Genomic DNA, 13,810 nt, shown 5'->3' with positions numbered 1-13,810 from the left:
GAATCACATCTATTTTTTTTACTTGTTCTGCTCAACAATATACTACAATTATACATTGATGTAAGCTTATAAAATTTGCCGAATCTCCATTTCTTTCATATCATGTGGCTAAACAAATGCAAACTGATCTTTTAGGCAAATGGCATATATATTTGATGAAATAATTCTCAAATAAATTTTTATACTAATGTCTTTGTATAGTTAAAAAAAAATGTTACTAATGCACTTTGTTTGTTGGATTTACTATTAATATTTTTAATTTTCTTCCAGTACTTGTATTAAATTATTGCCCCATATTATATATATTTTGAATTTGTGAGCTTACTTGATGATTAGTTTAGCCTAAAAACTGGCCTAAATATTCATTTAGATGGGTTTAACAAAATGACATATTTAGTGCCAACCTTTCTTATGTGATTATAAATTTTTAAAATGATTCCTTATTCCAAGCTAAGCTTAGTGTAAATCTACAACTTTTTAATTATAACTAATGTATATGTTACCCAAATACAAAAACTAACTTACTTGTAAGTTCTTACAACTTAAATCCAAACAGAATTACTTGGAAGTGACTTCCACCTATAAGTGACCTATGACTTACCTATAAGTCACTTACAACTAACGGGCTTGTTGGATGCTTGTAAGTACTTTAAGTTGTAAGGTGAAAGTCACAGCCACAAGTAATCCTGTTTGGATATAAGTTGTAAGTCACTTACAGGGAAGTTAGTTTTTGTGTTTGGGTGACTTGTTAGTTATAAGTAAGAAGCTGTATATTCATACCAAGCAGAGCTTGGAGTAGGGATCGTTTCAAAATGTTATAATCACATAAGAAAACTTGACACCAAATATATCATTTTGTTAAGTCCATATAAATGAATATTTTAGTCAATTCTTAGGCTAAACCAATAATCAAGTGGACCATAAAAGTAGGCCCATGGATTCAAAATACCTACAATGTGAAGCAATAATTTAATATAAGCATCAAAAGGAAACTATAAATATTAACAATAAATCCAATAAACAAAGTAGATCAATAATATAAACTTTATCCATACATAGTAAATAAAAAAAATTTTAAAAAAAATTTATTTGGGAATCATATTCTTCAATATATATGCACTTTGCTTAAAAGACCAACTTTGTCCACTCATTTGTTTGATCACATGATATGAAAGAAATGAAGATTTAGTAAATTCTGTGAGCCCATATCAAATGCATAGTTAGTTCACCTTTGACCGAAAAAAGTCTTAAAAAAAGTGCAATCCAACATCAAATGTATAAGTGTGATCCAGCAAACTATCCAACAATCCAAAAAGGTACGAGTTCAATATATATATATATATATCATTCAAAAACAGCATTCGGGGGTCTCTATTAAAACAGCATTCGGGGATTTGATTGTACTATAGAAGGTAATATACAATGCTTGAGTAAATAAAATAGTGTTTTTCATTCAGCCAGCAACTGTAAAGGACGACTCTCCTTGCTGTGAACTAATCCATTCGTGTAGGAGTTATCATTAATGGATCCTGCCCCAAAGCCCACCATCCAAAAATTGTTAAACACATGATTAGTTGGTTTATTTTTATTAAATGTGAGTTGTTTGTTAGACAACCCCATTTGGAGGGCCACTAATTGAATTGTTAAGATTGCCTAATGGAGAGATATTCAGGGCTATCTAATCCATACTATGATCCACAAGACAAAACCCTTAGCACAGGAAAAAAATTAAAATTTTTTAAAATTCCAATCAATATATCTCAACAAATAATTTTGTACTTCAAGTAACTAATCAAATATTCCCATAAATCATAAACAATTGTGAAATGGAACAACAACAATCTTGAAATCTAATTAATTGTGTAATTAGAGTAATGAATCAAAAATTAAATGGTAATGGATTGCAATTCCAATCCATAAATCTCAACATCTGGCAAAATACATATTAATGCAAAAAACGTGGCCCACAATAATCAGATAATAACCCAGATCACATAATAATAATTTAAAAAAACATAATAAATCGCTAATGAGGTGGACTGCACACAATGTGGTTAAATAAAATACAAATGATCCAATGGGCAATAGTTAAATAAAATAAATTTTAAAATAATATAAAGGATAATGGTCCACCTTGATGGGTTGGACCATGGGGCCACCTTGATGTATGTTTTGTTAGGTCATTACAGGGCATGGCCCCCAAAAAAAAAAAAAAGAAATCCAAATCTCCGATGGGCTTCACCACAAGAAACAGTCGTGATTAAATGCCCATCAATAAAACATCTTGTGGGCCACAAAAGAGTTGGATCAAGCTGATATTTATGTTTTCCCTTCATCCAGGTCAGTGTGACCTTATCAATAGGTTGGATGGAAAATAAACATAACGGTGGGCCCTAGGAAACTTTTAATGGAGGACATTCAATCACCACTATTTCATGTGTCGTGGCAACCTCAGATTTGGATCTGCTTCATTTTTTTGCCTAAGCACTAAAATGAACTGGTAGAACTGATGGATGGTGTAGCTCTATCAACACATGAGGTGGGCCCCAATGTCACAACCTTAATTAAGGCCCGATCTTGATTCTAATACAAGGATTAAAAAACCCCTAATGTCCATCAAGTGAGAGAGAGAGAGAGAGAGAGGCACACAGTTGTAGAAGGGGGGGGGGGAAGAGGGATGATTTTAGTGAGAGGGAGATTGGAGGATGGAGAGCTAGAGCTTCAATGGTGGAAGCTTCTTCATTAGTTGGAACTTCAATACTTGTAATGGTGATTGCAAGTAGGTTGATGCCTTTCCCCATCTTCTTTTCTTTTAAAAAATCAAACCATTGGGCCTGTAAGTCACCTACAGGAAAGTGACTTCTCACCCCCAACCCCCTATAGTTTCCTGGAAGATTTGCTTGTAAACGACTGATAGGTTTTAAGCAACTTATAGGTGAATTTCCTCCCCTAAACACCACATGTATGTGACTTTCATGTGACTTCCCTGTAAGTCACTTACACTTTAGAGAAGCTACAGGCATTGAAACAGGCCCTAAAGAATTTACAGGCATTCAAACGCCCCTTTAGCTTTTGCCTCCCCCGCCAGCTCCTCGAAGCGGAAGCGAATGAAGGCAAACCCTTTGCATCTTCTCGAGCGCACAAATCTAGGGAGGAAAACATCTAGAACTCCCCCAAATTTCTCAAACATCTTGTGGACATCCTCATGGGTTAGCTCAAACAATAGATTCCCACTAATAAGCTATGGAGATTCCCCATTCTCTCCCTTCCTCTCACCATCTGCAAACCCTTGGGACACCCACCCACACCCAACCCCCTTATAGTTTCCTGGAAGATTTGCCTAAGTTGTAAGTTACAGGTAACTTATAGGTGAAAGAAAGTTACAGGTGATCATGTTTGGATGTAAGCTCTAACTTATGGGTAAAAGAAAGTTACAGGTAATCTTGTTTGGATTTAAGTTGTAACTTACTTATATATAATTTAGTTTTCGTGTTTGGATAACCTATAAATTAGTTACAAGTAATAAGTTGTATATTCACACAAACTAGAGCTTGGAGTAGGGAATCATTTAAAAATCAGATTGATACATAAGAGAGCTTGAATAAAAGTATATCATTCTATTAAGCTCATCTAAATAAATAATTAGGCCAATTCTTAAGCTAAAATAATCATCAAGTGGTTCATAAAAATGGGCCCACATATTCAAAATGCTTGTAATTAGGTGGGCCAAAGAGTGTATTTCAATTTTTTACCTTCAATTTGAGGTTTATCGAACAATTTAGCCTTGGATTTTTTAAGCAATTTTAACCATGCTAATGGTGGCTTGCAATTGGATTGAAAAAAAAAAAAAAGCATAGCATATAGTTGAAATTTAACTGGAAAAAGTATAATAAAAAGCATGGGAAAAAGCAATAGGTAAGAAGTCAGATGCTTGGACAGAGCATTAAAATAAGATAAAAATGAAATCTATCCCATTCATCTTATTTGCCTGCGACAGCTAGGGAGGGTCCACTGTGATGTTTGTGAGAAATCCATCCCATCCACCAGTTTTGCTAGATTATATTAGGACATGAGCCTAAAAGTTAGGAAGCTCCAAAACTCAAGCAGGCCGCACAACATTATGCACTGGGGATTGAACTCTTATCATGAAAACATCATAGGGCCCACCATGATGTTTATTTACAATCCAACTTGCTCATAAGGTCACACAGACCTGTATGAAGAGAAAACATAAATATCAGCTTGATCCAAAACTTTTGTGGCCCCCTATAAGTTTTCAACGGTAGGCTTTAAATCCCCACTACTTCATGTGGTGTGGTCACTTGAGCCTTCAATTTAACTCCTCGTGTAATGCCCTAAAATGATCTAACAAAACAGATGGACAGCGTGGATCAAACATATAGATCACGATGGGCCCCACGGAGCCCCTGACATGACCGTCCATCTCCAGTTGCGTCTTGGTGGGGGTAGTACCCAATCAACGCCCATTGTTTTCAGATCGAAAGAAAAGAAAAAAAGTATGAAACCCTAGCTAGAGAGGAGAGAGGGAGAGGCTCAGATTGTAGAGAGAGAGAGAGAGAGAGAGAGAGAGGGCGTGAAACCCCTAGTTGGAGAGGACAGAGCTGCGTACAAAGCTGCGTTTCTCCCAAGAATTTTCAAATGCTAAATTTCCAACCATTGCTTGCTTCAAATATACAATAACTAGAAAAACAAGTTTTTTCCTTGTGAGATTTTCACATCCTTCTCCAGTAAGAAAGTTACAAGTTGAGAGAAAGTTACCTCCCCTAAGCACCATAAGGGGCCGTTTGGATGCATGTTACTTCTGTAAAACGTAACAAAGTTACAAGTAAGTGAGTTATGGATGGTGTTTAGGGAGGAAAAGTTACAGGTAACTTTCTCTCAACCTGTAACTTACTTACAGGAAAAGGATTCGAAAATCTCACAGGGAGAAAGGTCGTTTTTCAAGTTACCTATAAGTAGTAATTTTCTTACAGGTAACAGTTCGAAATTTTGAATACGAAATTTCTCAAGAGAATCACAAGTGAATTGGAGGGATGTGCGGCCATTGAAGGCTCTTGAAGGATGAGCAGCCATTGAAGGCTCTTGAAAGATGAGGCGGCTGGTAGGTTTACTTGTATTGAAGCCAGTAGGTGGCCTTCTCCCTCTCTCCTCCAGGTCCAACAAAGGGATGCCCTAAAACCCTCTTTTGCTTTTTTTTCCCCTCTTCAACAATTTTTTTCTTTTTCTTTTTCTTTTTTATTTTATATATGGCGCCAGGGCTTTAGACAGACACGGTTTGGCTATGGCACTGCTATAGCCAAGTGGCTACTAGCCGGTGCGAATCTAAACTTCAGGAGGACCAAAACCACAAGGAAATAATAGTAATTGAATGTCCACCATTAAAAACCTCCTAGGGCCCACTATAATGTTTGTTTGACATCCAACTTGTTGATTAGGTCATAAGGACCTGGATAAAGGGAAAAAACAAATATCAGTTTGATCCAAAACTTTCATGGCCGTCAAGTTTTTAATGGTGGGCATTCAATCAACATTGTTTCATGTGATGTGGTCCACTTGAGATTTGGATCTACCTTATTTTTTGGCCCATGCCATAAAATGATATGAAAAAATGGATGGACGACGTGGATGAAAGACATGTTATGGTGAGGCTATGGATCACCAACCATGCAAGTATTTTGAATACATGGGTCCACTTGTATTCCCAAGTAATGATTAGTTTAGCCTAAAAATTAGCTCAACTATTCATTTAGATGGGTTCAATAAGATGGCATATTTTTATTTAAGCTTTTTATATGTTAATTTAATTTTTGAATGATTCCCTACTCAAAGTTATGGTTGGTGTGAATATACAACTTCCTACTTATAACTAATTTATACGCTTCTCAAACACAAAAACTAAATTACTTGTAAGTTACAACTTACATCCAAATAGGATTATCCGTAACTTACTTACAACTTAAAAACTTACACTGTAAGTTACCTGTAACTTATGTATAACTTAAAAAACTTACAGGCATCCAAACGCGGTAAAAGTAACAAAGTTACATGTACCTTTCTTACATTTTAGAAAAGTTACAGGCAAAAAGGTGAGCTTTCATTTACTAGTAAATGAGGAGATGGCACCAGCTCTTTTATTCTTTTTCTTTTTTTAATGAAAGCCTATAAAGCATATTTCATTTACCATTTACAGGCTATCCAAAACTGCAACTTAAAGCCAAAGAGAAAGGCTGTAAATTTAAAGGGCGTGTTTGGATTAACGGCCCAGATCGTATAGGACCGTATTTTATAATAAAATATACATTTTGGCGCGTTTTAATTGGAATTCAAATCCGCGGGCAATGCCGCCCTCAAGAACGTCGCCGAACCAGGTTACTAATTATACGCGCCAGTATTGTCAGTATACAATGCATCGATCACTGCAATGCGTTCATTGCACTGCATCGCCAGGAATTAAAAAAAAAAAAAAAAAAATTGCAACAGATGGTTCTGTGGTTCATTTCCACAACTACTCCCTCATTGATCTTATCTCCTCATCCTCACGGATTGCATCCTCATACCTTTAGATCCGAGTCCTTCGCCAGCATGGTTACATTTTCGTCCTCAGCAAAGACGAAGATTACATATCGTTAGTCTCTGCGTGTAGCTTGCAGTTCATCACCTTGCTGATAGAGTTGGGGACTTGCACAGTTTGTTAATTAGATATGCTTTATTTTGTTGGATATTATCTGGATAATGCACGTACTTGAACCTCTGTATAACTTCTGTTTCATAGTTTCTTTGACCGTATTGTATGGAGGGCCTTGAGGTCGACCCTCTATTGCGAAATGGGGGTTGGCGGTCAAGATTATCCAGGTGATAGTGGGAAACTCATCTACCCACCCTCACACGTGTTTCAAGCATCCGATTCCTTCCCCTAAATACTAATCGCGTCTGTAAATCACCTTTTGTATTGGTTTTGTATGGATACGTAAGAAAATGGGCGCGTATGACCGTTCATTACATGTAGGGATTTGTCATGTAACAGTTATAGGCAATCTACCACGGCCGGAGTCTCATCCTTTTTCCAAATATCGACTTAGAAATCGCCGCTGTATAGATATCCAAATCTACTCTAAACCAAACAGTCTGTTTGTCAATGATAAAATGGACGGATACGAACTACAGTGTCATGAATACCATGTCCGTACAGAAGAACAATGCAGAACAATTCTATATGTAAATCCAACCAGGCCCTAAGTGATTTACTAGTAAATCATTTACAACGTAAACTATTTACCACCATCCAAACAACCCCTTATACTTTAGAGAAGTTACAGGCATCAAAACAGGCCCTAAAGAACTTCGGGCATTCAATCAAATGCCCCCCTAGCTTTTGCCTCCCCCACCAGCTCCTCAAAGCAGAAGCGGATGAAGGCAAACCCTCTGCTTCTTCGCAAGCTAGCAAATCTAGGAAGGAAAACATCCAGAACTCTGCTAAATTTCTCAAACATCTTGCGGACATCCTCATGGGTTAGCTCAAACAGTAGATTCCCCACGAATAAGCCGTGGAGATTCCTCATTTTCTCCCTTCCTCTCACCATCTGGCAACCCTTGGGGAACACCCCCACACACAAAATCTCGCTCGCATTCTCCTGCAGAACCCAAAAAAAAAAAAAAAAACCGGAACCCACTAAATCTAAAGCGCACCTGTTTTAGCTATCACCGTTGAAACCTTTATCTGGATCTTTCAGTCAGGAGCAGCCACCGGATCTTCCGCTTATCTGGATCTGCAGAGAGAGATTTCTACTTTTCCACGAGCGGCCCTTGACGCCCAAAGCCCCAATTTACGTACAGCCCCTTGCCTTAATCGATTGGAGACAAAACCCCCAATTTCTTCTTCGTCGCTGGCTCTCGATTGGAAGCAACACCCCATAATCGATCTTATGCACGAAGCAGAAAACGATAGCAGCCGGAAAACGAGATTATTTCCGGTGCAGATCGCCAGAAGTTATGGACGATCGCCGGGCAGGCGTTTCAGCACTATTCCTTTCTCGTGTCGCAGCTCAATCAAGACATTGCACCGCTGTTAGGGGTATGCTTGTAATGTTTTTTTCAAGTTGTAAACACCTTACACCCGAAAAAGAAGAAGCTCCAAATGTAATCGGTTTACATCCTGATCCGTCTGATTTTTAAGTAAAAAGTTCATGTGTTTGGCTACCCTTAAAATACTTAGGGCGTGTTTGTTAACTCTGAAAATTAGTACTTAATGCGGAATTGAGAAAGTGGTCTGTATTAAGTGTTGTTTGTTAATACGGAATTCGGAAAGGCTACCTGATTTTTCATTGAATTTTTTCCGCAGCAGGATTCAATGGTGAGTACGGAATGTGCTACATAAATTTTTCTATTAAAAAAATGATTTCAAAATTGCCCCTCTTCCTCAAGTTACTACAGAGATTTTTTTTTTCTTTAAATTATTTGCATAATATAAAAACAACTTTTAACATGTGAAACTTCTTTATACCCCACCATGATTTATGTGTTTAATCCACACCGTCCATAAACTTTTTCAAATCATTTTAGAGCATGAGCCCAAAAATGAAGTACATATAAAACTCAAGTGGACCACACCATAGAAACTAATGAAAATTGACTAACTATTGTTGAAACTTTCTTAGAATCTAATGTGAAGTTTGTTTCCCATGTAACCTCTTCATGAGGTCACACGTGCTTGGATGAAAAAGGAAAAACACAAAATTCAACTTGATCAGGGCCTTCAATGGCCCTAATAAATTTTTAATGGTAGGCACCCAATTTTCAGTATGTCATGCAATGTGGCTCACTTGAGCATTATATCTACCTCATTTTTTATTTTATGCCCCCAAATGATATGAAAAAGTGGATAGACAGTGTGGATAAATTATATACATCACTGTAGGCCCCAAAGAGCCACTAACACGGCTATAATTCTTCACCACCATCACTAGATCACATGATGGATGGATGTGGATTTCCTGCTAAAGTCTTTCCCACGAGGTTCATGGGCCAGGATGTAAGTGGGGTCCATTGTGATGTTTATGAGAAATCTAACCCATCCATCCATTTTTTGAGCTTATTTTACAACATGAGACTAAAAAAGAGGAGGATCCAAAACTCAATTAGGCCATATGAGATGAAACAATGGGAAAGGAATGCCTCCCATTGAAACCTTCTTAAGCTCCACCTTGATGTTTATATGCCATACAACCTGTTTATATGGTCATTTTTACTTAGATGAAGTGAAAACACCAAAAACTTATACCGATTGTGAAGTTCTTGTATTTGATTTGTATTTTGTTCTAAGCATGTTTTGTCACGATTTTGACAAAGGGGGAGATTGTAAGTGTTGTGATGTATAAAGCACCCTTATTTGTCAAATTTTGATAGAACAAAACAACTTATAATGCGGTTCACTCATGTGATGGAAAGTTCACCTTCAAGTGAATCAAGATGAAAAGTTCGCTTTCAAGATCAACACATGAAGTTGGAAGGTGCATGTTTAAGAACAAGACATGAAGATGATTACTATAAGTTTAAGCTCTACTTCACTTCAAGTTCAAGATCAAGCTACAACTACAAGATTACTTCAAGTAGAAGATCCACTGAACGCTACTTAAGATTCAAGTAGAAGGTTCAAGGTATATACTTCAATGTCCAATAAATTTAGGTATAATTGACCATAGAGAAACTTTAAACTTAAGTTCTTTCATATTCTAAACATATATGGGTATTTATACTTTAGTTAGGCTTTAGTTCGACTAGTCTAAGCCTTAGTTTGGCTAGTCCAGGCTTTAGTTCGACCAATCTAGGGAAAATTTCGACTAGTCCAAGATTTGAACTTAAAAACAGACTTGAAACACTTTTGGGAACTCACTAACCACTAGTATCTGATCAATGGTGGTCTCTACTGATTCTGCCTCTTCCAGAGCCCGTAGACCTTCATAGGTCTCAAGTTGTCGCCTCCCTTGTATAGTAAATGGCGACTGCCCAGGTAATGTTATGGTAACCGTTCGGGCATAGCAGTCCAATATTGCATGAGCCTGGGTAAGCTAGTCTATACCAATAATGATATCGAACTATTTCATTTTCATCACAACTAAGTTCATACGAGTCTCATGGCCTTCCAAGACGACCAGGCATGCGAGACAAAATCTCACAAGTTTTACAAATCCTCCCATTAGAGATGCTATGACCAAGAGTCTTTCAAGACAGTTCAATTCTAAATTCAGTTCTTTAGCTACGAATGAACTAATAAGAGATATGGTAGAAACCGAATCAAACAGAATAAATACTGGAATATTCTGAATATAAGCCGTACCTTGGACAACTCATGGAGTGTCCCCATCCCGTTCTTCTGCGGACATAGCAAATACCCATGCTATGGGGGCCCTATGTTGTAGCGGAGATGCTAGTCTCTAAAACAAAGGTCAGCTACTGATAGGTGGCCTAACCACAGACTGAGGTGAATGGGGCTGAATCGCTAGTGGACTAGGCTTGTCGCCCTAATCTCGCGCCCTCCTAAAGTAAAACTTGGTGGTATGCCCCGACTTCCCACAATAATTGCATGGCATACTCAGATACGAAGAAGTCCTGGCTCGCTTATCGATCATAACGAGGCTAGGAGGTAGAGGTGCGGGTCTGACTCGGCTACTCAAATCTCTGAACGGAGTTCGAGCTTTCATCATCTGGTCCACCTCCTTCTCCACCCTGGTGGCCTTGTCCACAACTTGCGCATATCGGGAAAAGTCAAAGCAACACAATTTCGACCTTATTCCCGGCCATAATCCATCTATGAATTTCCTCAGTTTAACCATCTCTTCACTGACGATAGTCGGCACGTACTGAGAGAGTTCGATAAAGCGGGCCCCATATTGCGCGACCGTCATATTCCCCTGCTTGAGTTTGAAAAACTGTGACACCTTCTCGTCATGGAACAACTCTGGAAAATATTTTTCATTGAACTTGGTCTAGAACCTCTCCCAAGTCCATATATATTCTGCCCCAGCGATCCTACGAGTAGAATCCCACCATTCATCAGCTTCCCCATCTGCGAAGGTGGCAAGAGTCAACTTTTAAGCATCCATACACCCCCAAAGGTTCCATCAACTTTAGCATACGTTTCAACCAATGTTCAGCTACTATGGGATCTATCATCCCAGAGAAGGCCGAGGGCCTCATCTTCTGGAATCTCTCGAATACGTCAATATTATCCCTTGCAGCTGAGCGCGGAGCAGACCCACACGGTCTCTGATTTATAGCCTCTACTGCGGCCGCCATGGTGGCCTGCTAGTCTCGCATAAAGGCCTGTTGTTGGCTCAGCAAGGCAACCATCTATTCCCAGGCATTTGGTGTCGGAACTCCTTACTGGGCCTCAAATGACGAAGTCCTCTCTGCATGAGTTGGGTGAGGCATCGGGACGGCCCTTGCCCTTAACTCCGAGTCAGGCTCCTCAGATTGCGCCAGGAGTGCCGGGGTGTATATAGGACTCTCCTCCCTTTCAGTCCTCCCTGTGTCCTGCGGCATCGCTAGAGATGCCTGTACTTGCTGGGATTTCTTCTTCAGGGGCATCGTATCCTGAAATTTAGGAACGCAATGTAAGGTGCAGTATTTGATCATCATCGCACTATAGGGCAGGTAGCTCTGACATAAGGATTCTGCGTTGTAAGGGATTTTAAACCCTCGATTCCTATCTAACCAAAAGGAATTTCTCAGAGATTTAATCGGTGTTCAAAATGAAATTTCCAAAGAAAACCACATCTCTAGTTTTTGAATCTATGTATGTGATAGTCAAAAAATGGGGGCCTAGGTTTTGTTTCTATGTTCAGACAATGACTACATGCAGTGTGGAGGGCATGCAATAACTAATAGTGAGCCTTGTGTCAAGAGGCTATAATAAAGTGACTGCAATTCTAACTTCCAATTCCACATCAAGGTTAAAAGGCTAATAGAAATAATTGAAATACCATCTATGTTAGAAACACTAATACCATGTGCAATGATGAATTTCGCAGGGTAGTTGTGGTAGCAGCCAGATAGCATTAAATGAGCATAAGAATGAAAGGAAAAGTAGGAAAGCCTACTCATGCTTAATAATCACAGTTTCATAAATCAAAGATTACTAACCATCTTATAAAATTTGCAATGCTATCATGAATAAGGATAATTGATAGTTTAAAGAATAAGTTGTTTACAGCTGCATGTGATTTGAAATGAGTGAGTGTCCACGTCACTTTATCCTTTACTCAAATATTCACGTATACAGGGGCTTTCTAACTCAATCAAAAGGATATAGCTACATGCCACTAATGTGCTAATGTGGCACATGATACAACATCCAAGCCAACTCCCGATGGGTCCCACTATGTAAATACCTTCCTCTAAAATTGGGCCTGTCCATCAATTATTTCTAACGGCGTGGCTTGTTTAAGCAACAGATTAGCCTGAGGTCTGGGCAGGGCATCTATAGAAGGCCATAGTAGCTGCAAGGATGGATCAGACGTCAAACACATTTTCCATGTTAGTAGGTGGGGTGGCATGTAATTGGGCATTACCGTGGGTGAGTTATTAGTCAGTTAACGTTGGATAGCCTTGTATGTTTATAACCGTCTGGATACTTGCATGTGGATCTATTAGGCAGTTAACGTTGGATAACCCATTAGTATGAATCAGCTCCAAAGGTTCTAGTATTATATTATTGTCTGCTACATAGACCAATGTCATGTGTTATTCAAAATGTGCACAGTGGTTCCCACTTCAAACTGTATATAAAACAGTGACTTGACTAAAATGAATCATCTACTAGTTGGTTAAAACTAAGGGAATGATCTTCATGAAACGAAACTTGATAATTTACGTCTAATACTTACAACTTCATAGTTTAAATGTTTCGACCATACAATCAATGGAAATTTCAGTTTATTTTACTTGAGAAAGATATTATAACATAATTCAAATTGCATAACAATATGGAATCTGTGTACTTACCTGAATTGAAAGTCAAGTCTTAGTAATGCTATCATAAATAGAAATATTTAATAGTTAGAAAACAGGTAGTTCATAGTTGAGTGCAGTTGAAATAAGGGCATTGACATGAGTAAGTGTACATGCATGAAACCTAATGTGATTATGAGATTCAATACTTGGGACCTAAATTTGGGTCTCTATGTTCGTAAAATAGCCTAAGCCTAGGGGAAAATTTTCCTATGTTCAACTTTCTAATTTAAGGGGACACCTATGAAATTCTAAACGTAAAATGTAGAAAGTTTGTACAGACTCCTTCCTAAAGGCAAGGTTTGTCTAAACTCTCTATCTGATACCAACATGTGACACCCTGATTCTCATGACCCGAGGATGGTTGCCATTCTCTGTCCGAGGGATCCGAGTAAATGTTCACTCCCCAAGTATAGGGTTGTGATGTAATAATAAACTCGGTAAGACCGAGGTCGAATCCACAGGGACTGAAACTTATACGTTTCCTGAAACTAGAAAGAAATAGAACTAGCCTAAGATGCAATCTAAATTAAATAGAATTTCAGAAATAATTGTGGAATAATTATTTAAAACTTTAAACAATTCAAGGAAGGGAAACTAGGGATTCAGAGGATCCACTTGTAGAGATCAGGGAGATCTTATGCCTGCGTCAAGGATTAAGGGATTAAGTTGAACTTACTTGATCTGGTTTTCAAGAGATGAAAGGTATATGAATTAGGATGGATTCCATCATCTAACCATGCCCAGGCGACAAAGCAAACAACAGGATTAAACTAATTACCAA

At 38.2% G+C, this 13,810-nt stretch overlaps 1 protein-coding gene across 1 annotated transcript in view; it reads right to left on the bottom strand.

Annotated features, from left to right (window-relative positions):
• LOC131240335 (transcription initiation factor IIB-like) overlaps positions 1-8,088 on the bottom strand; it is a 44,023-nt gene extending 35,935 nt beyond the window's left edge. Inside the window, exon 1 of the mRNA XM_058238470.1 lies at positions 7,708-8,088. The gene's annotated coding sequence lies outside the window, so the exon portion shown is untranslated. The remainder of the gene's footprint in view (positions 1-7,707) is intronic.
• Between the last annotated feature and the right edge of the window lie 5,722 nt (positions 8,089-13,810).

This window comes from Magnolia sinica, chromosome 3 (genome assembly GCF_029962835.1).
Source record: "Magnolia sinica isolate HGM2019 chromosome 3, MsV1, whole genome shotgun sequence".
Taxonomy (NCBI): Eukaryota; Viridiplantae; Streptophyta; class Magnoliopsida; order Magnoliales; family Magnoliaceae; genus Magnolia; species Magnolia sinica.
This window is presented reverse-complemented; position numbering and strand designations above follow the sequence as displayed.